The following is a 26,222-nucleotide window of genomic DNA, read 5'->3' as shown; positions in this document are numbered from 1 at the left end:
GGAAAGAAGATAAACAGCAACAATACAAACCGCTTTAGTGCCTCTAGTTAAACCAAACGCATTTAATCTTTCTCTTGCATCTAAAATGTCTGTCATCTTCTCTTGGTGGGATAAATGACACTGAAACTCTCCTGCAGAAACCCGTTCCTTGAAGGCTTTTGCATATACCAAGTGGCAGAATGAAAGACCCTGACTACGCCCCGCATCGCAGGGCATGGATTGGGAGGTTACCGGGGGACATGCTGTCCGTGGGTCCACAGCCAGAGAAAACCACATGATCACCATCTACACTGAAATGCACAACTAATTCCTGTGGTTTAACATATTCATAATCTGCTCGGGAAACAAGAGATAGACCGCAGGAACTATCAGGGCGTAAGTGTCTCATGTATCTGTAAGAAACCTACCCATATCAGATGGCTTCTTCTCATCTCAGTCTAGCAAGACAAGGAATTAAATCATGATGTCTTATCAGAAAGGGCTGATTAACATATCTGGACCAATGTCCATTTAGTCACAACCTCCATTACCGCAGCTAGGAAGTCCCATCATCTGAGGGTAATCTGAGTATGTATGAGGCACATTCTTTTTTTTTTTTTAATTAATTTTATTTTTTTATAAAATATAATGGGGGCACATTCTTAAGGAAATGTGAACTTCTGCGGAAAATGATGGTGTGGTCATTGTTATCCTCCTCAAGATCTCACCAAGTATCAGGCATGATTCTAAATGCTCTGTGTGTTTATGAATCTTCCCCGTAATTCTAGAGCTTGAGGATGACTATTAAAATCCATTGTATAGCGAAGGAAACAAAGAGCAAAAGAAAGTTCGGTGATTTGTTCCCAGTCAGACAGCAAAGGACAGAGTAAGAGTACAATTCTGACCCAACCAGCTGTCTTTAAAAGACTGTCCCCACGTCTGCAGCCACAGCACAGCTTTCTAAGGGGACTCCTGTGAACAAACCAACGCACATTCTGCCAGATCAAAGTCCTGGACATGCTAATGTAAACCTATACTTGTTTTCTTTTCTTTTTCTTTCTTTCTTTTTTTTTTTTAAAGATTTTATTTATTAGAGCAAGAATCAGAGAGAGAGAGCATGATGCGGGGGGTGGTCAGAGGGAAAAGCAGACTCCCTGCTGAGCAGGGAGCCCAAGGTGGGACACGATCCTAAGACTGAGCTGAAGGCAGTCACCTAACCAGCTGAGCCACCCAGGCACCCTGCCTTTGTTTTCTGAAGGACCTGAATGGTTGAGTCCACAAATGAAGGCATCCTTTAAAGGAGGAAAACCTAAAACTGACAATTACACTGAATTCAAGTTGCAAAAGAAACATCACTGAATGGAATGTCCTTTAAGCAAATGTTTCCTAGTTTTAGGATAGGTATAGGGCATCTAGCTAGGGTCTGGTAAGAGGGTCAGGCTCATTCTAATCACAAAGAAAAAGAAAAAGAAAAGAAAAGAGGGAAAAAAGGGAAAGAGGGAACAAAAGAAAAAGGAAAATACTGCTGCTAAAAATAAATGAATACCTGAAAATAAAAAGAAGACTATGATTTGGGGAAGGTGTAGGCACCAAGAAAGAAAGATGCAAACCCAGCGACCGTAGCTATCAGAGGCACCGCCTCAGCTTCCCCTTTCTTCCTTATCCTTTGCTGGAAGGCCAAAGGTAGGGACCCATCTAAGCAGCATTGCTGCCGTGTACAATTATTATTTTAATCGACATTGTGCTGTGTTAATGAGTGCCAACCATGTGCCAGATGGTGCTGAAAACAAAGCCTTCTCTGCGATCCCGCCCACTGGGATCACCACCTCTCCTCTCTGTGAAAGCGATCACAAATGTGGTAATGAGCTAACTCCAATGCAACCGAACTTCTAATCCCCCCGACACTTTCTGATTGGGCATTGCACCAAGATTTGGCATAGAAAAGGCACCTGGAGGGCTGTCGGATGATCTCTTCAGGGATAATGGACCAGGGAACTGAGCCTGTAATGATTTCATATCAGTTTGTTCAAGTTCAGTTGCTATTAATTGGGTTCAAGTTCAGCTCCAGTTCACACAATCTAAATAAATAGCTGTTGAAACCAGCTTAGTGCCTGGCACAGTATGTATCTTTGTAACTAACAAGAAGCAAGCAAAAGAGAAAGATGTAGAGGGACATCTTGCATAGATATTGTCTGGTGTAAACAGTCTGCCCGGTGGATGTGTGAAGTAAGGGGGTGCGGGCCCCAACAGTGTTCTGGCTTGTTACAGTTGTGCATGGTTACACTGCTTAACAGATGATAATATTCTGAAGAACTGCGCCTGAAAACAGTTTTAAACATAGGAAAACTTGCACATCATTCCTGAGAACAGCTGCGGGCAAAACGCTGTCTTGAAGTTAACATGGTCTAAAATCTAGACTTTCTCTGTACTTTCTACCTACCTTAGCAATTCTAAGGGATTAATTCTACTGTAATTTAAGTAAAATCTGAAGAAGAAATGTTTTAGACAAATTCACTGTTAAACAGAGAAAAGGAGCGATATTACAGAGAAAAAAATCTATTTAAAAATAAGGCTTTGCATATTTTATGGGAAAAATCAATCCCAAATCTATTCTGTTCTAGCCCATTAAGATTCACTCTAAGTTGGTTTCACTAGGATGAAATTTAAAATACATTTCTGAAGAGCATTTGTAGAAAATTTTGAATGGAGGCATTTTCTAATTCAATGTTCACTGGCAAATTCGGATCTCTGGTAAATTCAGTCATAAGTAGTATGTTTAAAACTAGACTGGTTCAAGAAGATACTGGCATAGTTATTTAACAAAGTAACAGAATTATGGATGGAAGGCAATTATGTACAGATAAATTAGGCAGGATATATAATGCACATCTATTTTTTGTGACATAGTAATATACCTTTTAAAGTAGACCTAGTTGAATTTGACTGAATATAATCATTAGATTTATTATCCTTGTATTGTTTAAAGCTGAACAATGAAATAAGTTGATTATTGAAAGCAGAAAATTATGGAAATAAGGGTAGTATAAAGGCTTGAATTTATTTGAAAAAAGTAACTTCCTGATATTTTGGATTTTTTGGATCTTCTTTTTTTGGTTTACTTTTGGTTTACTTTTTGGTTTACTAAGCAAAAGCAAAGGACATTTGATCACTTGGGAAGGATGTGGCACCCTAACAATGTGCCTGAACTATAATAAAGTATAAGGAAAAAAGACATGTGGTATGGAATTAAAAGGATCAGATTGGAGGGGAGTGGGCAGGAGGTTGGGTGAGTCTGGTGATGGGTATTATGGAGGGCACGTATTGCGTGGAGTACCAGGTGTGGTGTAAAAACAATGAATGCTGGAACACTGAAAAGAAATTTAAAAAATAAATAAATAAAATGGAAAAAAAAAAGGGACCAGATTCCCTATTTCTACCATTTCATCATATATGAATAGGTCGAGTTCTTTAACTTCGCTGAATCTCAGTTTCCTCATACTTCAGCTAAAAATGGAAAGAAAATGCATTGGGTCATTGAAAAGAGTTAATGTGAATGAATAATGTGTCCAGCAAAATGCTTACAACATATTAGGTGTCCAATCAATAGTGTCTCCTCTTGCTTGCCACATCACAATCCCATGCACTCTGGTCCACTTTGTAGTCAGTCTTTCCAAAGGGACCACCCCAGTGGCGGTGTGAGCAGCTGCTGTGAAGTTAACCCTAAAAAGTGAGGGGTAATCATTTGTGGTCCCAAAGCTTCATTGGAATCAGGCAAACCTGCAACACATACTTTGCCGACTTTGTAAAATAAAATTTATTGTTTTATAACAACGTCTAGATAATTATTTTATACTACATTCCAGCTACTCATCATCTGTTCTCGAATCCTCAGGAGAGTTTTAAAATCTGTGTTTGGCCGGTGTGGATTTTTTCTATTGAACTGTTGAAATAGTCCTTTTCAGGACACCTTTCTGGTTGTAAACCTATCTATATAGGTTCACGAAATTATGCACATTTGCTTTATTTACTACATTAGAGTTCTGCTGTTTTGAGGCAACCCATAGATAATTGTGCTTTCTCTGCCCTTCTGTCACCCATCACCTCTCTCTGAACTCTGTCACCCTTTCCACTGAGGTGCTCTGAGGCAAGGTCGCTTGGGGAGTCCCTTCCTGGTCAGATTTCCAGTTCAAGTAGTTGTGGTCTCTGAAGGGAAGGCCTCTAGCGGGACCTCACTTTCAGGCTGACAACTCCCATCTGTTCCCTGTTAGCCTGCCCGTGTTAACCTTTGCCTTGTTTGCTTGACTTTGCTCATCTCTAATTTCAGATGGAGCACTCAAGGACAGGAGTGGAATATGGTGTTCCAAAAGACCAACCTTGAGGGCAACTCAACAGAGTCTGCAAACTTAAGTGCCCTACCCCATAACCCCAGAGGTTTTAAACGTGGAGGGAAATGCCACCTTATGGCAGTATTACCCATCTGACTTTGACAACATACAGACATTTCAAAAATAATGTAGTATACAGAACAAATCCCCTAAATATAATAAGCATAGATGGCATTCCCCAGATCCTTCCTAAATTATCAATTCTCTAAAGAAATGCTATAATTGTAAATGTGATCTCATCTGGAAATAAAATTATTTTTATCTGAAAATATAAACTCTTCCTCTTGTTTTGTATTAATGAATTTATAAGATAGGTATTTTTTTTTCCCAAGGCCATGAGAAGCTGTCTGCATTTAAGAAATTCTATGAAGTATTTAGATGAAACTAAGAATAACACATTGATTTAATTTAACAAAAAGGAGAGGTACTAAGCAACTATGATGTTTCTGGTTTTATAGGCAGTATTAGGTAGTTCAAACCCATGCCTTCTCCTTAAGGAACACACAGGGATACATGGAAACACATGAAAAGTAATATGAACCATGTAAGACAATTTTTTCATTCACTAAGGACAAAGCCGAGCAGTGTGATCCACCAAAACTTGGTACAAGATCTAAAAGGCAACTTGTCAATGTTGTCCAAGAGGTCAGAAAGGTCTACATGGGCAGGTGGGCTGGGAGTCCCCCAATATTAAGGCTGAGATTTGAATGGATAGAGAAGACAGGAGAAGTCATTCTAAGTGAAGGAAAAATGCAAAATCAATGACGAAGGGACAAGGATGACCACAGCATGGAGCACGGGGAAGGGAGCGGGTAGGAACACTAAGCGTACCCAAACAACTCTGAAAAACTAAACGGCTTTAGGCCACTTTTTTCATATAAACTAATTGTGTAAGAATGAGCTACAGCACAAATATATCCTTACCTTTTCATGAAGGACTGCGACTTCACCACCATAGGAGTCTGCGTCAGAGCCATAACCCAGAATAGCAGTTTCTAGGGAGCACTGCCTTGCCCACTGTGTCCTATGTCTCGGCCAGTTCTCTAACCAACTTTGATTTTTATGTTTGCATCCCGGGTATCTTTTTCTCTCTCTGTATTTTCTCCTAATTTTTGCCTTTGTCACTCTGACACTTTTCTTTCAAGAACTATTCAGTCTACCTTCAGGGAAATGTGAATCAAAACCACAGTGAGGTGCTACTTCCCACCCCCGTGGATGACCGTCACCAAAAAGACAGATAAGAACAAGGGTTTGTTAGGAGAAACTGGAGCCCTTGTGTACCGCTGATGGAAATACAAAGTAGTATGGCAGCTGTGGAAGGAACAATGGAGCTTCGTAGATGGCTAACTTCAGGGTTAGCATGTGACCCAGGAATTTCACTCCTAGGTATATATCCAAAAGACATGAACACATATGTGCACACAAAAACTTGTATAAAAATGTTCTTAACAGCGTTATTCATAATAGCCAAAGTGTGGAAACAAACCGGACATCCATAACTTGATGAATGGCTAAATGAAATGTGGTATATCCGTAAAATGGAATATTTTTTGGCAATAAATATAAATGAAACACTGATACTTGCTGCAACAGGGATGCATCTGGAAAGCATTACACTAAATTCAATAAGCCAGTCACAAAGGATCACCTATTGTATGATTCCGTTTACTTGAAATGTCCAGAAGAGGCCAATCTATAGAGACGCAAAGTGGATAAGTGGTTGCCTAAGGCTGGGCTGGGGAGTGGGGTGGTGGGGTTAGGGTTGTTTTGAAGGGGTGTAGGGTTTCTTTGTGGTGTGGTAAAAAAATGTTCTAAATTGTTGTGATGATAGTTGCACGATTCCGTGAATACATTAAAACCCACTGAATTGTACACTTTAAACAGATGGATTATCTGTTGTGAATTACATTTTAATAAGCTGTTAAAAAAGGCCAGCCATTCTGATGACTTGGTTGTAAAAGGTACTTTGGTTATGAGTCATAACAGTTCTAGCTTCTTAGAGCTGAGGGAGTACTGCAGATGTGGGTCGGGGACAGAGACTTACCAGCAGAACCCATTGGCCAAGTAAAACAGAGCATGGAACATAATAAGCAAAACAGAATAAAGGCAATATTTTATTAATCTACATGTAAACGTTTTAGTTATAGAGCTAACTCAGATTGGTAACCTTTTTGCCAACTCACCAATATTTAATTACAAGCTTGGGTCAAGAACGATGAGCCTCTCCTGATGAGGAAGAGCCCAGGTATAATACACTTACTTAACTGCGTATATTACTTTTATTACACCTTTCAAAAGCATTTAAAGTCAAACATTTCTGGAATCTTTGCAGAACCACCTGATTCGACAAGGGATCAGCTCAAAACATTTAATCTAGCCCAATACTGTGTGTGTAAATGAGAAAATGTAGGTGCCTTATTCGTATGGCCAGTAAGTTTCAGAACGTCAGTCTCCAAACTTGGGCCCTTCTTTCCACACTTACCGATCACATTTTATATTCTGAACATTAAATGGAAGAAATCATGCTACACACAGTGGATAAATCAGTAGGCAAGTGTACACAGATACATCACACCCCTTTACTACCCCAGAGAGCGAATGCCTCAGAGAATTCTAAATCACTCACTCTTAGACTCCCAGTGCTTAGCGTGGTGCCGGGCAACAGCATATGCTCACTCAACACTGAAGGAATTTATAGCTGAGGAATAAACTATCCCTTATCTTCTAGTATCACTAAAAAACAAAGATTTCTAAATGAGAGTTCTAGTTCCTGTCTCTAACCACCTAAATAGCACCTCTGCTGGAACTAACGGTGTTATAAATTACGCTTCCCTCTTCCCTTCCATCAGCACCCCTTTGACCTGTTTCTACCAATGGTACCACCTTCCTGCTAGTCACGGTGACAGGGCTAGGGTTGAGAGAGGGCCCACACAGGACAGTTCAGCAGTGTCTATGACCACTTTGTTTAGGCAACTGAGACTAAGCAGAAATTAAGTCAGTAAGCAGATCACTGGTGTGGGCAATGGCCAGGAAGAGCGCTTTGGTGAGCACAAGAGTCTCTTCTTGAGACCAATAAGCAAAGCCAGGGAAAATGGTGAGATATTATTCAAGACAATGATCCAGGCTAGGGCAGACACCCACAGAAGTAAAAAGCAATGAGTGTTTTTGTTTTTGTTTTTTTTACTCCCTTTAGGCATTGTTAAGATGCTACTGGAGTTTGAGATCAGTGAATGATTACTCCGAATAACCAAAACCAAAACAAAACAAAAACAAAACTCAGAGGAAATCAGTCATCTGCCAAAATGTTCTTGACCAGGAAAGTGACAACCAAAATGTATCTTCAGAAGCAAAAATAGGAAAGTGACTAAATAAAAAGAAATTAAATTAAATTTTAGTTCATTCATTTTTTTTTCCTTAGCAGGACATATTTGTTACAATTACCGTATTTCCCCAAAGTGAGGGTGCAGTGTTCTGTCTGTGCTATAAACTGGCTTAGCTGGCTTAAGTATTTGTAACCTTACACTATGCATCTGTAGGCCAGGCACTCTTTGCATTCCATTGGCAAACCCTGCAAAGGTAGACATGATTACCCTGTTTGAAAGAGGAAAGTCCCAAGACTAGAGAAGGTACATAATGGGGCAGAGCTGGGGTTCTAACCCTGGTTTAACTCTTACCTCCGTGCTCCTTCCTCTAGACCAGCGGTCTCTAGACACAACTTTCCTCTTAATAGGAAAATAGGGACTGGGAGGTGGCAGGGGTTAAAGACGGAAAATTCAGAGAATATTTGCACAGCTCTGAGAACAGGATGTTCTGCTCCTAAACATATAACCATGGCTATTTAGATAGAAAGATCCTCTAGCAGAGAAGGGTAATTCACAGGCTGCCCAAGCTTAATGGAAATATCCCTTATGAATAATCAATTCCCTTTGTTTTAATTCTTTTTGTGCTGCATAATCTTGTGCCCTGTGATTTGGTCTCCTGACTAGACTTGCCTGAGCAGGTTACCAAGCCCAGCTCCTGAGACAGATATGTCCTCTACAGTGCACTGATCAAGTGCTTAAGTCCACAAATCCATCTCTCAGGGGTCTCGGCCCTTGGAGCCGGCTCACCTTCGGAAAAATCAATAAAATTGTACGTGTGGACCCTAAAAGCAGAGGGACCCATTACATAAAATTTTTCAGTAATCAAAGGACTTTCATATCTACTCCATGCCACAATGAGATTAATGTCTCTCGAATATATCTCTCTTCCATTTCTGCTAACCCCACCCTAGGTCCAATGTATTTAAAGTAGAAAATTCTAGACAGTGCATTTTGTAATTATCCTGAAGTAATAAGTCTTGGTCAGATCCTCTTTACTTCTTGAATTTATTGTGTAAAAAATGCCCAGTTGGTTTTCCCATTCTGGTTTCATTTAGCATGTAAGTTAAGAGACAGACATAGATTCAAATTCTGTTTGCCACACCTGTGAAATCTGTATGACTTTGAGCAAGTAGCATAACGTGCCTAAAACTCCACTTCCTCATTCGAAAATGGAAATAATGATGGAATTTACCTATAAGAATTGTGAAGATAAGAAATTCACCTAAAGTGCTGTATACAGTATAGTGCCTGAAACACAGTTATGTTTATATTTAAAAATATAAGTTATTATATTTTTATAATATATTTTAAAATCATTAAATTCAATGCATTTAACCATTTAGGTGACTATTCCTTCAACTACCTTGCATACTTTCATGGCCCCCATTCATTCATAGCCTTGACTCTGTCTCCATAGTGTGGCACCTGATACCTTTTACAGTGTGATACCACATACTTTCAAGTCTATGACCTGATGTCAGTGAGGCTGATCCAGGGTCTCTCTCAACCACCATTTCTCACTCCCTTTAAGCTTTTGCTCAGACTAACTATACAGAAAACTATCTGTATCTGTATCATTCCTTTCTATACCTTACTAATTTCTGGTCCTCATCTTATGTCTCAATAAGTCCATGAATTATTCCTGTACCTCTCTAAACCCCAGTAAATTCTTGCTTCTGTGGACTCTTATGAAGCCGATGAGAACTATTTGCAAGTTGCTCATGTGTTTTATTTAACTCGCATACCTCCATTTCATTTTCCACTTAGATTGTTTTAACTTTCCAAGGGTAGCATGTTTGGTCATCTAAGAAGGTAAGCTAAGAAAGGAGAGTTGGGAGTTCAGCTAGACAGCAAGCACATTCTGCACGTCTAAAAGGACAGTGGTCCACGTTCAGAGAAGCCACTAAGTACGGAAGACAGGCGGCCAGCACGGAACAAGATTAATGACTTGCAGACCATGATTTATGGAATCCTATGTTTCCAGAAGAAGATTAGGCACCCACAGGTGGCTCTTGGTCTTCTCGTTCTCATGTGAGTCAGAGTAACACCACGTTCATTCCTTTTATATGCTGGGGTTCTGCATAAAAATTTCTTGGAAAGAAATGATTCCACAGATTAGGCAGCTTCTGAAAATCAGTGGACCACAGAACCATTCATGTCGCTGGTAGCTCCTGAGTTCCTGCTCTAGACAGGAGCCTCATCTAGAGAATGAGTGTGAGGTACAGGCACATGTGTGGAGACCAGTGTGGCCATACTATGGAAAGCAAGATGGTAAAGGAAATGAGAGGAGCCCACAGAGGTAAGCAGGGGTCAGCACAGGTACGTCCAGCAGGTGCAAAAGGGTTAGAATTTCATGCTGTGTGCCAGATAAAGCCATTAGAGTTCTCAGTCCTCATGATCTGATTTATACAGTATAAATTCTACATTTATATTTTCTATTTGCATGCTATATATTTTTTAAACTTTTTAAAAGGTTATTTATTTATTTATTTATTTATTTGACAGACAGAGATCACAAGTAGGTAGAGAGGCAGGCAGAGAGGGAAGGGGAAGCAGACTCCCTGCTGAACAGAGAGCCCGATTCAGGGCTCGATCCCAGAACCCTGGGATCATGACCTGAGCTGAAGGCAGAGGCTTAAACCCACTGAGCCACCCAGACACCCCTGCATGTTATATTTAAAAGATAATTTAAGCTGCTTTGCAAAGTATGGATTGTAGAGAGATAAAAGAGATTATTGTAGTTGTACTACAGAGATAATAGTGGTTTGGCCTTGGCAGAGAAGGAGTCAGATTTGAGACATTATAGAGATAAAACTGATTTTCCAATTTTTCATCTCCAGACAAATTAACTTAAATGTCGTTGTTGGTAGAGGGGGGGACTCAGAGTATAGAAACACTTTGGGCAGGTAGATTCTGGATTTTAGAGGTGAACAAGCAGGCTTAGATAATAAAGCTCACAACTAGAAAATTACTCATTCTTTCATTCATTCACCTCTTACTTACCAAATGACTAAGTGCCCCCATGTTGTGCTGGACCCTGGGCATCCAAAGTCAAATAGGGTCAAATGTTCCAGACTAGGTAAGAAACTCCACTGCATAGGATGTGTCCCCAGCAGCAGGGGTGGGACAATATGGAAGCAAGGACACAGCAGCTATCAACACCCTTTACACACCCCCAAATCTGTTCATTCATTCATTCATTCATTTCCGTCGTTCACTCATTCACTTCCTCTATGATTCAACTCAATGTTCCATATTACTGAGTCGTGCAACTCAAGATTGGGTCATACCTAGATGAATAAGACCAATCTGTATCCCCCAGGAACTATTTGCATTCTGTCAGAGAGAAAGACATACAGTCCTGTCAGTTAATGTGAGGTGTTAAAATAAAAATATGCGCAACTAACTGTTCACGTGACAAATAGAATGTGACCTCCATAGGCTTCAGCAGGGGCCTGCATAAATAAAGGCCCACAGACAGGAACATTCCTTTCTGCCTAAGACATACTCAGCTTAAACTCCACTTCCTTACAGAGCTCTTCTCTGGCTCTCCACATTGGGTTGCCTGCCTGCTCTTGTCTTCGTAGCACTGCCCAGAGTCTGCAGGGACACGCTTGCTACTTATCGGCCACCGCCCTAGACTAGAAGCTCTGTGAGGGCAGGGGCTGTGTCTGCCCGGCCGCTCGCTGGATTCTCTATGGCAACCCAACACTTGGCCGAGAGGAGATGCTCTTTTGGTAAATATCTTCTGGATGTGTGATTTTTAATACCCAAGACCATCCGAGGCACATTCGGTAGGGCCAGCTGTTGAAGACTAGGTAAGAAATCCATAAGAAAGATCTTTCCGGGCTCAATTATTTCCCAAAGCTCAGAAGTAGAGGTTGATGAGTAACGTTACTTAGGCCGATTGCCTGCAAATGGGGGATCCCAGCCACGAATGCGCTATCACTCCCTTTGTGGCAACTATCCCTTCATGCTCGTACCTGAGAACTATAGATAAGAAGGTAGCTCTACCTTGTGGACTTCAATCACTGTCCATGTGACAGTCAGGCATCAGAATCACCAATGAAGAGTGACAGAAATCTACTTGCACCTGCAGAGAGTTAGCACAGCTGCGGCTGAAGTCCAGCTGTCAGGAAACTTCTGGGGTTTGCAGGCTTTGTTGGAAAGGACATGAAGAGCCAGGTTGGTATCAGTGGTAGTATGCGAGTGAAACTATTTTTATTTTTATTTGGCATAGGTTCCACTCTTATTTTCATTGAATTTAAAGTAGCAGTATGTCAGTGGGCATATAAGAAGGCTTTCTTTAAAATTCTCCAAATCCTAGGTGGGATCGGGTGAGCAGGATCATTTAGATAGCTAAGTCTGAAGCCAGGCTGTTGACATGGTGAATCTGCACACACACAGACAGGTATGGAATGATAAACAGTGAGATGACACATCGTCTCTGTCTACAGATTTCACAGCAGCGTGACACTCTGATTCCCAGCCTGCCTAAATGCTTCCACTGTTTACTTCCATTCAGTGTGGCTCCTCCCTTGTGACGGCACGTGGCATGCTGTCCCTTGGCCCCACTTGGTAGCTTGGCAGTTGCTCATTTCAAATAGTTTTCCAGGCACCTGGATGGCTCAGTCTGTTGAGGGTCCTACTCTTGGTTTCTGATCAGGTCATGATCTCAGGGTTGTGAGATTGTGCCCTACTAGACTCTGGCTCAGTTCGGAGTCTGCTTGTCTCTCTCCCTCCTCCTCTGCCTTCCCCACTGTCCCCTGCACTCTCAAATAAGTAAATAAATAAATAAGTACCTTTAAAATGGTTCAACCTCTGGTGCTGCGCACAGACCTGCACATGCCAATCCATGGGACTGTCAATCATCTCTCCCGAAGGAGTTAGGAGCTTTGATAATTTTGCTCCCTCAGTTTCTCTGTATCCCTGAGTCTTGCAGTAAGATGAGATTTCTGAACCTGCTCAACCTACCCCGTCTCTACCTTCGGTGTTGGGCAACTAATCTCAGGTCTTGCCCGAAGTGTGCTCTGCTCCACCAGCAGGACTGCCTCTCCCCACCCCCCACACTCGGTAGGGGACATTCGACAATGACTAGAGATACTTCGTCGCCATTAATGTGGGGATAAGCATGGGGTGCTGCTGCGGGGTGTCTAGTGGGGAGAGGCCAAGGATGCTGCTTAAAACCTACAATGCACAAAGCACAGGAAAGAGCCTCTTCATTATACAGAATCAGCCAGTGCGAAAGGTCACTAGTGAGCGCTGAGGTTGAGAAAGCCTGCGTTACACCACGGCTGCACAAACGAGCAAGAGAATAGATCCTCTACTCTGGAAACTAAGCACTCTCATTGGGAATAATGACATTTATACCCAAGACAGTCCAAGAAAAGAAGTTCAGATGTCTAAAAATAACTATTTTGAATAATTAAACTCTAGTTATAAATTATGAATGGCAGAAGAAGACAGATGAACAAAAGAAGACCACAGAAAGTAAGTAAGAATTGGCATTAGAAGCACAAACAATGCAAACGGCCCTGGGATAACAGATCTGTGGCTGCCCGGGGCGGTCTCAGATGGCACGCTGCTGCCTGGCCAAGGGAAACCGCATTTGGTTCTAAACTCATCCTGGAATCAAGAAGGGAGAGGCAGGGGCCTAGGCCGCCGGGGTAAGCAAAGAATGGGAGCAAGACTCAAGATAATACCTAGACGTTAGGTCCCCCAGCCAAACATTTAACACTTTATCTTATTCTTCTGCTTGCGCTAGACAAGTAAGAGTTACTGATTTTCAGATATTTTAAATGTAATATTTTAAAATGCTGCGTTTGGGAAGTATTTTCATTTGGGAGTTCAAGATAGTTTCTCATGTGCCCCGATATCTAGCAGTGTAATAAATTACCCGTGCAATGACTTCAGTGGTTTCACCTTGAGGTACTGTAATAAATATTTCCAACTTGTTGATGGCTCTCTTTCCATGATCCTAACACGGCAAGGAACAACAGGCAGGTTTAAACACTGAAAACTGAAGATAAATAGAGATATCCTTAAGTTATATGTGCGGTTCACACATTCTCTTTAATGTGGTTGCATATGTTAAACTCTCAAGTATTCATTGTGATTGGCACTTTAAGGAAGAGTCTAAAATAAATCCCAAATCCTCAGGATTCTACGCTTCCTCTCCAACCATGCTGCTGACCGTTTCCACCTCCTCAGGATTCTACGCTTCCCCTCCAGCCATGCTGCTGACCGTTTCCACCTCCTCTTCTTTCTGTGTAAACTGACACCCCGAAACAGCCAGAAACCAAGGGAGGCGTGGAAAACAAAATCCCTTCTGGTCACACCTCAGGAGCTTTGGGCAGAAGAAGCTGATTCGTCTGTGAACACTTTGAATTCTTCCTCCAAAAGTAAACTCTACAGAAGACACTAGTCATCAAGGTATTTATCGAAAATTACACAAGCAGAAAGAAAAGGAAGATACGTACTAAATACAGACTAGGCTAAATATAAAAATCCACCCACCCTAAAACCTTATCACAAAGACAATAAAATAGCAAAAATGAGCAAGGCCAGGAAGACAAAGAAAACTGGAGAGAAAAATGTGAGCAGGTGAGTGATGTCTACACAATGTTGGAAGGTGCAAAGGGGAGACAAAAGTAATTATCTGACCAGATGGGAGAATGCTGAAGTCTAAGGAAAGCCAGCTGAAGCTGTAAAAACCTCGGAAAGCTCCAGAATTAGGGGAACTCGGTATCTCTGAAAGCGAGTGTGGGGCTGACGGTCGGAGGACTGACAGCAAACCTATAAAATGCTCAGTTAGGTCCATCAGTCTTGAGGCTCCAGGGACTGCCCGTCCCCTTCTCTCATCCTTGCACACATCAGAGTCGCACGCTCTGCAGAGGCTGACCGAAGAGGTCTACAACGTGAGATGCCGGAAGTAACCAGAGAGTGTGGGTATGAAGTCCTGTACTGAACCAGGGAATTAAGTGAAAGTCTGAATAACCAAACAGTGGGATCCCCTCTTCTCTTCCCAAGCTAGGTTTCCAACACACTGCCATCCAGACTTCGTGCTCCAGGCAAGGAGCTTGGAGGAGACCCCTCTGAGGAGCCTGAGAAGAGACGCACAGCAGCCTGCCTCCCTGATAGTTCCCACTAGTCCCCAGATTCACAGTCCTTTCCCACACACTAGTCCCTTCCCGTACTTCCTACATAGAATTAGCCCATGAGAGGAATAAAATATGGCCAAAACATTGGTAAGTCATTTCTGGAATTAGGTCTTAAACAATATTTCTGTCTTGGAGGAATGCTCACTTCCTTTCGCAGATCACTCATTCTGGGGAAATTCAGCGGCCACACCCCAAGCAGCCCTATGGGACACACTCTGGTGGTGAAGGATAGCCAATAATCGCGTAAGTACAATCTAGTTAAGAGTGCATTTGCTGAACTTGGCAATTTTTTTTTAAAGATTTTATTTATTTATTTGACAGAGATCAAAAGTAGGCAGAGAGGCAGGCAGAGAGGGAGGAGAAAGCAGGCTCCCTGCTGAGCAGAAAGCCCAATGCGGGCTTGATCCCAGAACCCTGGGATCCTAACCTGAGCCAAAGGCAGAAGCTTTAACCCATTGAGCCACCCAGGCACCCATAGCTGGGCAATTATTGAGAAGACTGCTGCCCCTCCTGACAGCTTGGCTACAGTCTCTTGATAGACCCTGACCCAGAATCACCAAGCTAAGGTCCTCCTGCATTTCTGATACTAACAATCCAAGTGAGGTGGTAAACGTTCATCTTTCTAAGCTTCTAAGTTTTGGGGGAATTTATAGATAAACACGAGATTCATGGATAAAGATATTCAGGAGCCCCAGTGAAAAGGCTGCATTTCTGTCCAATCAGTTTAAGGATGCTCTCCCCCATCCCCCACCAGACCTCGAACACACAGAGCCTGAAATCATTTTTAGAGGATCCTTCTTAAATACGAACAGACAGCTGAGGATAACAGATACTTGAGAAAAACATCTAAGATAAATGGCCAAACAACTTAGATAAAAGGAATTCAGAAATAACACGGGCAAGAGAAGAATTGGAGATGTAATGCGGAATATTAAAAACAACAGAAAGATACTGTATGCATAGCATAAAAATAGTATCCAAGAAACAAGAAAGCACAAAGAAATTAAGAGTGCAATGGTGGAAATAAAAAAATAATAAATACAATTAGGGAAGCAACCCATGTCCACCAATAGATGGATGGATAAAGAAGAAGGGGTGTATATACAATGGAATATTACCCAGCCATAAGAACAAGATCTTGCCATTTGCAACAACATGGATGGATCTAGATGGTATAAAGTTAAGGGAGATAAGTCAGTCAGAGAAAGATAAATATCACATGGTGTCACACATACGTGGGATTTAAGAAGCAAAACAAACACAGGAAAAAAGAAAGACAAACCAAGAAACAGACTCTTGACTATAGAGAACGAACTGATGGTGACCAGAGAGGAGGTGGGAGGGAGTAGGGGTGAAATAGGAGATGGGAACTGACCACTATATTTACACCTGAAACTAATATAACACTGCGTGTTAACTACACTGGAATTTAGATAGAGCAATAGATGGACAGACAGACAGACATACCAAGATGCTGGAAGATAAATTTTAGGAAATGCTCCAAAAAGTAGTACAGACAGACACAGATATGGAAAATAAGAGAGAAAACATAAAGACCTATGACATTTAGGCTTCAGCAAACACGGAATTTCAGAAAGAAAAATACGCCCGAAAATAAAAAGATGCATTAGCTATCAAATAAATAATACAAGGCAGGTTTTCAGAATTGAGTAGCAGAGTTTCTAGATTAAAAAGCCCTACTGAGGGCTCAGCTCACTGAAAACACATAGATTTGCCAATGTGTATCACTGAATTTTCAGAACACTAGAGGAAAACAGAGGATCCTAAAAGTTTGCAAGAGAAAAAAGGATCCATGGACAGGCTCTAGAATGAGAATGGCACCATACTTCTATAAAGCAAAATGAAGGGCTTTAGCGGTGAAAAAAAAAAAAAAAAAAAAAAAAGCAGTGGCTTCAAATTTCAGAGTAAGAGATTTCTAGCCAAGAGTTACAAATGCAGCCAGGCTACAAATCAAACATGATGGCAGAAGGAAGACATTTTTTAGAAATATGCAGTCTCAAAACTTGTTTGCTCTCACACAGTATTTCTTAGAAACTACTGAAAGGTGTACTCTATGAAAATAAGGGAATAAACCAAAAACGAGACAACCTGAAATAATGATAAAGAGGGGAGTCCACCTGAGATAAGGGGGAAGGGGACCCTCTGCACTGTAGCTGTGCTTTGACCTTGAGAGCAACCAGTTCAGGCTGAAGGAAGAGCATCCAAGGAAGATGCTGAAAGGAATGACTTTGAGAACAAACAAACGGGTTGACTGACAGGCTTGATCATATTATGGAGAATTGTATATTTCTTTGAAATTTTTATTAATATGCATTAATTGCTTAGTTCTAGAAAAATAGTATAATGAAGGAAATGTGGTCACAATGCATTAGATATACTCTATAGTATACACACATGTATTGTAGGTGTGTAAATAAATGTGTGAAATGTATGTTTACACATATATGCATATACACAGAGATAAAATAGTTACAAAGCACAGACTGAATCTAGATCATTATAATTATTTTTTTTTTAAGATTTCATTTTTTTATTTTAGAGAGAGAGCATGAGTATATAATACTCGCTGGGTCCATCCATGTTGTTGCAAATGGCAAGATTTTATTCTTCTTTATGGTATAATTGGGTAATATTCCATATATATCACATCTTCTTTATTTATCGATGAAAACATGAGTTTCTGGGGCGCCTGGGTGGCTCAGTGGGTTAAAGCTTCTGCCTTCGGCTCAGGTCATGATCCCAGGGTCTTGGGATCGAGTCCCGCATTGGACTCTTTGCTTAGCGGGGAGCCTGCTTCCCCCCTGCCCCGCCTCTCTGCCTGCTTGTGATCTCTGTCTGTCAAGTAAATAAATAAAATCTTAAAAAAAAAAACAAAAACATGGGTTTCTTCTATATCTTAACTATTGCAAATAATGTACCATAAACACATGTGTGTATATCTTTTTTGCATACATGTTTTTATCTTCCCTGGGGAAATATCCAGGGTTGCGAAATCGAGCCCCCCACAGGGTTCTGTGCTAAGCACGGGGTCTGCTTGCGTTTCTCTCTCCCTGTCTGTTCCTACCCCCTGCCTGTTCTCTCTCCTCAAATAAATAAATAAATCTTAAAAAAAAAAAGAATAGAAAATGTACCTATACAGTACATTTTTATGCTACTGACGATCCTAGGTTTTTTTGGCTTCAAAATTGGCGGCAATCATAGTATCACATAAAATCTTTCATTTCTAGCTTGTTGCATGTTCATCTGATAAGCTAAGTATTTAGTGATGCATAATCTTAATGAAGGAATGCCACAACCATGTTATAGTTGCAAAGGGTCTTTCTTTCGTTGAAGGAGGTAAACTATTCAAGAGAAAAACAGTTCTTCTGACGGGAATGTTTCTGGAAGGCTTCCTTCACTATGGGTATTGGATAAAAATGGTGAATTTCCCATCCCTATCTTCAGAAATATGTTCTTTTTCTTTAAAAAGAAGGGGGGGGCTTTTTTCTGCCATCAAGTCCACTGACATTTGACATTACTATTAATGTTTAGAAATGTATTTTTGAAAAGCCCATTTCCTCTCCTTTGCCTTCCACTTGATTGCTCTACTACTGTACTTTCCAATGCTGAATAATAAATGCAAATCAGCTTTATATATCCCTAGACTAAGTAAACTGAGAGATAAAAGAGAGGTATAAAAGCTAATAATCCTCTAAGTATAGAACAGGGCAAAAATGTCTCTCTCAAGGAAATCAACTTAAGAATTGCTGGAAGTGATAAGTCGGAAGATAACAGGTTATCTCTGTGATGCACGTAGACGTTAATCCCTGTTTAAAGATAATTATCCTTTGTATCAGAGAGGTTGGGTCATTTTTCCAAGATAACACAGCTTCTATATAGGTTACAGAACTGCTCTTACAATTAAGAATCAAGTAGATGAGAAGTCTCAGGAATAAATATTACCATCTAAGTTACATTATGACTAATCAGGATAAACTAGAGGCTGAGAAGAAAAAAGTAAACTCTAAAAACATTAAGAGCAATACAAGGCAGTACCTGACATACAGTAAGGGGAAAAGTACTTACTGAGTGAATTTATTTATATAAAGCAAATTAAACAGATATACACGACACCTTATTTTTATACCGTGTGATTAGGTCAATTTTGATGTAACTTTTTTTTTAAGGAAATGGAGGGACTTGGCATGTGCATTGTAATTAAAATAACAAACTGACACCACCTCACTATTTAACACGGTTTAACACACACACTGTGATCCCATTTGTATTAAAAAATAAAATTTAGGGGCACCTGGGTGGCTCAGTGGGTTAAAGCCTCTGCTTTCGGCTCAGGTCATGATCCCGGGGTCCTGGGATTGAGCCCTGCATCTGGCTCACTGCTCAGCGGGGAGCCTGCTTCCCTTCCTCTCTCTCTGGCTGCCTCTCTGCCTACCTGTGATCTCTCTCTGTCAAATAAATAAATAAAATCTTAAAATTTAGAAGTGTAGACACCTAAATATTTAAATGTTGTATTCATGCTTCATTGGGGGCAGTGGGATTGTAGTAACTACTAAGTTCTTCCTTTTGATCATCAATATCTCATTCTTAAATTCTTCTGCAATGAGCATGCATGACCTCAACGCTACATATTAATTTTTTAACAACTGATTTGAAGGTGTGGCATTTGAACCCAGATTCTCAGGTCCAAGTTCTGTATCACTTTTCACTACTGGCTCTTGGCACCGTGCTGAGCTCTTCACACCTTCCAACCTGTCCAGTAGGTCGCAGCTGTCCCCATCTCATAGGGAAACTGAGTAAACTGAGGGCGCTCTCTCCCATCTCTGAAAACTTCCAGCAAGCCAATACTGTGACATTTTTTCCAAGCAGGGCATTTTAACTGCTGATGCTACTGACTGCCACAAAACAAATACCCACTTGAGAAAAGGGAAAGAGAGAAGGCAGAAAAAGTGAAACCGGCTTGACTATTAAAAGAACAGAACTTAAACCCGAGGGTGGCTTGTGCCACGTGCAAGTGGGGCTAAGTGGAATTATAGCGACTCTCCCACTAATTCTCAACAGAAATTGTGCTTCAGAAAGCAGAGGAGCCCAGCAGAGAGGCTGCTTGAGCACACCGAGGGCGAGAGACTGAAAGCCTGCCGTAAACGTGACAGGAATCTTGAGAGCACGTCAGGTGGAGCCCATGAATAGCGCATCTCTCATTTTGGCCGAGATGCTTTATGTCTAATTTCTGGATTTAATCCTAATAGTTATCCTCACATATTTGAAGTGATAATAAAGAGAAAGGCAATATTTATTTGCCATGTGTATCTTAATTTAATTTATGAAAATATTATCGATATGACATTGCCTTGGCAACTTAACATTTTTCACAATGGACACGCGTCACCATCATTTCATTTCATTTCCTTCTGCCTTCATAATATTACCTTAGCATTGTCAGAAAGTTCTCAGGATAGCGATGCAAATCAAAGCTTCATTACAAAGCCCAGTGAAATAGCATTATTGCAAGAACATTTCATGAAAGGTAACTACTGTGCATGCTTAGGGCCTGAACTGAAATGATAAAATATAGATTTCATTCATTTTTATAACAAAACCTTATTTAAAAAAAAATAACACCTAGGCTTCCAAATCTTCACTCCTCAATTCACTTACTCAGAGGGAAAAGAACTATTTCAGAAGCAGGAGCATAGGCTAGCAAATACAAGATATTTCTCATCATCCACACTGACAATGCACTGAATGATTAAATATTCTCTTCCACAGCTCCCTCCATGAGACAAGAACAAAAGAGCCCTCAGGGCTGAAGACCTAGAGGGGGTAATTTCAAGAAGCAATATAGTGATACCCCCAATTTTAATAAGAATACAGACACTCTTCCCATACCTCGCTAACCTAGCCCATCTCCTGAATTACACTATGAAATTGCCTGCAACTCTCCTTAACTTTGTTTCTGAAATTCAGTCTAGACTAATAAAATGAGAAGGGCTTCTTCATGCCTCCCATCCAGGACCCTATTTTGGTAATTCACCTTGCTGTATACCAAGTGTCTCTAATGATCCAGTTTCTAAGCTAGACACCATGGAAGACCCAAAGCCCGCCGTATCATGGCCACGTTAGGAAGGCTATGGGGGAAAATCAGATGCACATAAATAACTGCATTCATGAAAAAAACGAAAATAGTCAAATTCACAGAAGCAGAGTATAGAACAGTGGTCACTCGGGGGTAGGGAGGGAAGAATGGGGAATGGTAGTACAATGCGTATAAAGTTGCAGTTGCAAAGATGAATAAATTCTGAAGAACATAATGCCTATAGTTAGCAATACTGAATTGTGCCCTGAAAAACTGAAGAGTGTAGATCTCATGTTAAATATTTTCACCACAGAATTAAAAAAAAAAACATTTTTAAAAAGCAAGGAGAAATCTTCTGGAGGTGAGGTGTATGTTTATTACCTTGATTGTGGTGATGGTATTACAGGTGTATGCATATGCCTAAATTCACCAAAATGTGCACATCAAATACATGCAGCTTTCTGTATACTAAATATACCTTAATAAAGCTGAAAAGAAACAACGAAGTGAATTAATACATTCCATAAATATTTATTGCTTGCTACAATGTGGCAATTCTAGTGCCTATTCTAGGCACTGGGGGCATAACAAAAGAAAAAACAGACAGTGATCCAAGTTCTAGGAGAACTTACAGACAACAAACAAAGTTAACTCGCTTACAATGAGAGATGTGGGTGAGAGCTATGGAAAAAACAAAGATCAGGGATGCCTGGGTGGCTCAGTTGGTTAAGCATCTGCCTTTGGCACAGGTCATGATCGCAGGGTCCTGGGATGGAGTCCTGCATTGGCCTCTTGCTCAGCAGAGAGCCTCTTCTCCCTCTCTCTGCTACTCCCCCTGCTTGTGCACTTACTCTCTATTTCAAATAAATAAATAAATAAATTCTTTTTAAAAAAAAAGGCAACAAACACACACAAATATCATAGTGCAGGCCAGGGGCAGGGTTCAATTTTAAATAGAGTGTGTGGTCAGGATAGACCACTGAGAAGGTAATTTTTGAGCAAAGTGGTGAAGGAGGTAACATAGGTACCTATGTAGATCTTTGGAGGAATCAAACTATCAGGGCAAAGCCCCAAGATGGAAGGATATCAGGCATTTGTGTGTAACAGCAAGATCAATGAAACCAGTACATGGGAAAGTAAGAGGTCAGAGAAGTAACAAGGGCTAGATAATAAAGGCCTTGTAATCCACTGTGTGGGAGGGTTGGGGGGTGGAGAATAATGTCCTATCACCTGATCCAAGACACCTAAGTCCTAATTCCTGGAACCTGTGAATATGTTGCATTAGATGTCAAGGGGAAATCAGGATAGCAGATGGAGCTAACATTGCTAATCTGTTGGTCTTAAAACAACAAGATTTTCCTGGATTATTTGGGTGGGTCCAAGGAAATCACAAGGGACCTTTAAGTGTGGCTGAGGGAGGAAAAAGAATCAGTGACAGAATGATAAAGCATGAGAAAGGCTCAGTTGGCCATTGTTGGCTCTGAGGATGGAAAGGGACTAGGAGCCAAGAAATGCAGCTGACATTTATAAACTGGAAAGGCAAGAAAACAGATTCTCCCCTAGAGCTTCCAGAAAGGAACTCAGTCCTGCCAACCCCTTGATTTTAGTCCAGTAAAATTCTAAACTATAAAGCAATCAATTTGTATTGTTTTAAGCTACCAAATTTATGGTAATTTCTTATAGCATCAACAGAAAAAATAATATATCCATCGGAAGGAATCTGATTTTAACCCTGTGAAAACAAATAAAAGGAAACCTCAACAAAATGGAATTAAAAGGCCTTGAAGTGGGAGCTCTCAGGCACTAGCAGCCACCACAAGAAGCATATTTTGCATCCCCTAACGGGAAGAACCTTACTTTGCATACCTTACAAGGAAGAAGGAAGAATATCTCCTTGCCCAGCAACAGCCCAGCCAATGAGAAACTGCCACACCTAGCCAATGAGAAGCCGTAAAAGCACCTCCCAGCTTTTTCACTTGCCCTATAAAAGCAAAACCCTTCCCTCTGTTCTCCAGATTTGGCTGTGGTTTGTCATAGTTTGCTTGCCCTGAATTGCAGTTCTCTGCTATTCTGAATAAACTCATTTGGCACATAAAATAGTTGGCTCTTTGCTTTTTAAGGTCAACAACTCTAAATGAACGGGGAAGTTACTAGATGACTTGGAACAGGGGAGGGACCTGATCTGACCTCCATTTAAAAAATTCACTCTTGTTTCAAGGTAAGGACAGACTAAGGAAGAGCAGGGGTGGAGGTAGGAGAACAGGTGGAAGGTTTCCAGAGGATGGGAGGATGGAAGATTGAACAAGAGCTGTCGACCTAAAGGTGGCTGGAAATAAGTAGTGGCTGAATGATTAGGATGAAGGAAAGACAGTGCTCTAGGAGAGCAGGACTCAAGACTCCCTGAAAAAGGACATGTTTGATTTGAAAGACCACACATTTCCCTTCAGGTAAAAATGTCAAAGAGAGCCGGATGTGGGTGAGCAGGGGGAAATTTCATATTGAACAAAGAATATTAAGGGCACAGAGCTGGAAAGTTCAGCATGGGGACCATTCAATGATGTGGGCTGTCTGAAATGTCAGGGCCAGACTATTTTTTTTTTTTTTAAGACTTTAGATTTCATTCTTTAAATGTAGTTTACAGTCTGCAAGAGGTCAGGAACAGAACTGCTTGAGAGAAGACCAAGTATTTATTCATGACTTCTTTGGCTGGTAAGCTAGGAACATAACACTTTAACCTTATAAATGCTATCTACCTCATGACTATTGACAAGCTTTAAGGGAACTGATGGGCTTTTGGGTTTTTAAACTACTCACATGAGCAATATGAATGTTACTAGTAGCTACTTATACTAGGAGATGGAGTAAATATATTTTTATTTGGGGAGACTTTCTTAATATTTCTTGGGGAGTTTTATTTCCACTTCTCTCTTTCTCCATTCAATACTGTATATGAGATATTAGGGAAGAGCGTCTTCCCAGTTTAGTCCTCAAGACTAAAATGCTTCTCGCCTCTTGGAGCCGCTCCTAATTGTTTTATTTTAACAATGTCCACACCATCCTACAACAATCTTCAAGTGATCTAAGTCTTGGGTAGTGTTGTACAGCCTGATGGTGCTTGTCCTACCATCAGTTCTTCCTAGTATAGGGGAAGAACACATTACACTGCCCCACGGCCATTTTCATTGATGAGTTTTGACCAATGTGTGAGTAGTTGAAAGCAGTATGTTCTGCTTCTGAGCCAATTTTTAAATGCCTTTGTGAGACACCTCAAGCTATCAGCCCTGAGGATGCACCAAACAGGACAGCCGGGTATCCCAGATGACCGTGCCTGTCACTCTGGATCACTGAGTGACTTCCTGGAGGCTGGTGCACTGAGAGCCACTCAGAACTGCAGTGGAGTATCTATGGAAATGAACTGTTGCATTCAGCCACCAAAACATGGGGGTGTAGCCTATTCAGACACTAATAACTATAAATCGGGAACAAAAGAAATTTAATAGGGAATCATTTTGGGGGAGGGGTTGATCCCACGGTTATGTAAGTACTGGATATGCTTGCAAATAAGCATTTCTGTATCACTATAAAAAGCAATAAAGTGGAAATTACATACTTATAGGACGAAGACAAAACAGAAACAAAAAAAGAAACCTCTAACATCCCTAATGTTATGCACAACCTAGGATTATGTTTATAGTGACAGTATCATACGAAGATTTAAGAATATCAGGTAACCCAAACAATTTAGACAGAAGTAAGGATGCTGTGTTAAGAAAACCAGTGTAGGGGCACCTGGGTGGCTCAGTGGGTTAAAGACTCTGCCTTCAGCTCAGGTCATGATCCCAGCATCCTGGGATCGAGCCCCGCATCAGGCTCTCTGCTCGGCAGGGAGCCTGCTTCCTCCTCTCTCTCTCTCTGCCTGCCTCTCTGCCTACTTGTGCTCTCTGTCAAATAAATAAATAAAATACTAAAAAAAAAAAAGAAAAGAAAAGAAAACCAGTGTAAAAGACAAAAAAAAAAAGTTCCTAACAGCAAGGTATTACTATCACTAATAAGTGTTACAAATGCAATTATAAAAACATATGTTTAATTAAGTTAATACATAAACTTAAGTATACATTTGGCTATTTTACCTATTTCCTTAAAACTTTTCACAGCCTCACTGGGAAAATGGGGGTCGCCTGATATTTGACTATGCCATATATACAGGCATATATGGTATGAAATATAACAAACATGCACTTTTTAGGGAAATATAATAAAAACCAAAACAAAGAAGCAAAAGTGACTCCTCTAACATGAGCTACCAGGAGAAACCCTATCTAGTCCCCCAACCGGTACAGGCACTCCATAAATATCTGCAACAAGTTTTATATTTGACACCTGAGCAGGCTCACTCAGCATAAAACAGAAGGCCATGGCCACACTGAAAACACAATGTAACAAGCCTAGCTTAGCAAATGAATCTGCAGCACTGGTCCCATTAGGATAGGAAAGGGCTGGTTGTTAATGTTGTACTGTCCAGAACTTCTGCAGCATGGGGCATCTGCTCTGGACAGTGACTTATTTGATAATGTTTCAGTAAAAGCTTCTGTAGTAAAGCAGAGCTACCTTCCCTATTTACCCGCACAGACGCACAATGTTTCTATAAAGGCAAAAGGAACAAGAGAAAGGAGAAAAGTATACTCTGACTTTAGTAGCACTTATATTTCTCATTGATAATAATTCTGCAAACTCCCAGACTTGAAAGAACTTGAAATTTATACTGCCCTTGTAGCCTATAAGTAAATAGACCATTTTTCTCAACACTATTCTATTGAGATAAACCTTTAAAGTTTCTGTGGTCCTGAATGCATGCCAAACATTTTCCTTATCACTCTAAAAGTTCAGGTAAATGTATCATGTACCGCTTGCCTCCTAAGAAAGATTGAATTCACGGAAGTAAATTGGGTAGTTCTCAGTACCACTTATCTTTATCACCTACAGTACCATTCTTCAACTGAGAGCACTCCAGTTCCAATGGTCTCCTTGTGAATATTACAGCAATTAAGGACACCACTTTAATGTATAGGGGAAAGGAGAATGATTATCGGTGGGATTGGGACTCTGGAATTAAGTTTAAACATCACAGGGAGAATGTTCTCATCTCCAGTGGATGGAAAAGATTTGGGGCACTTGGCATTATTATCAGGTGAGATTGAAAAAGAACATGTTCAAAGTTCAAAACTCGATTTTAAACAGTTTC

General features: G+C 40.7%; 1 protein-coding gene across 2 annotated transcripts in view; it reads right to left on the bottom strand.

The window, feature by feature from the left end:
* Window positions 1-26,222, bottom strand: part of PARD3B (par-3 family cell polarity regulator beta) — a 1,055,741-nt gene that overhangs the window by 592,296 nt on the left and 437,223 nt on the right. The window lies entirely within an intron of this gene.

Source organism: Meles meles, chromosome 9, assembly GCF_922984935.1.
Source record: "Meles meles chromosome 9, mMelMel3.1 paternal haplotype, whole genome shotgun sequence".
Lineage (NCBI taxonomy): Eukaryota > Metazoa > Chordata > Mammalia > Carnivora > Mustelidae > Meles > Meles meles.
This window is presented reverse-complemented; position numbering and strand designations above follow the sequence as displayed.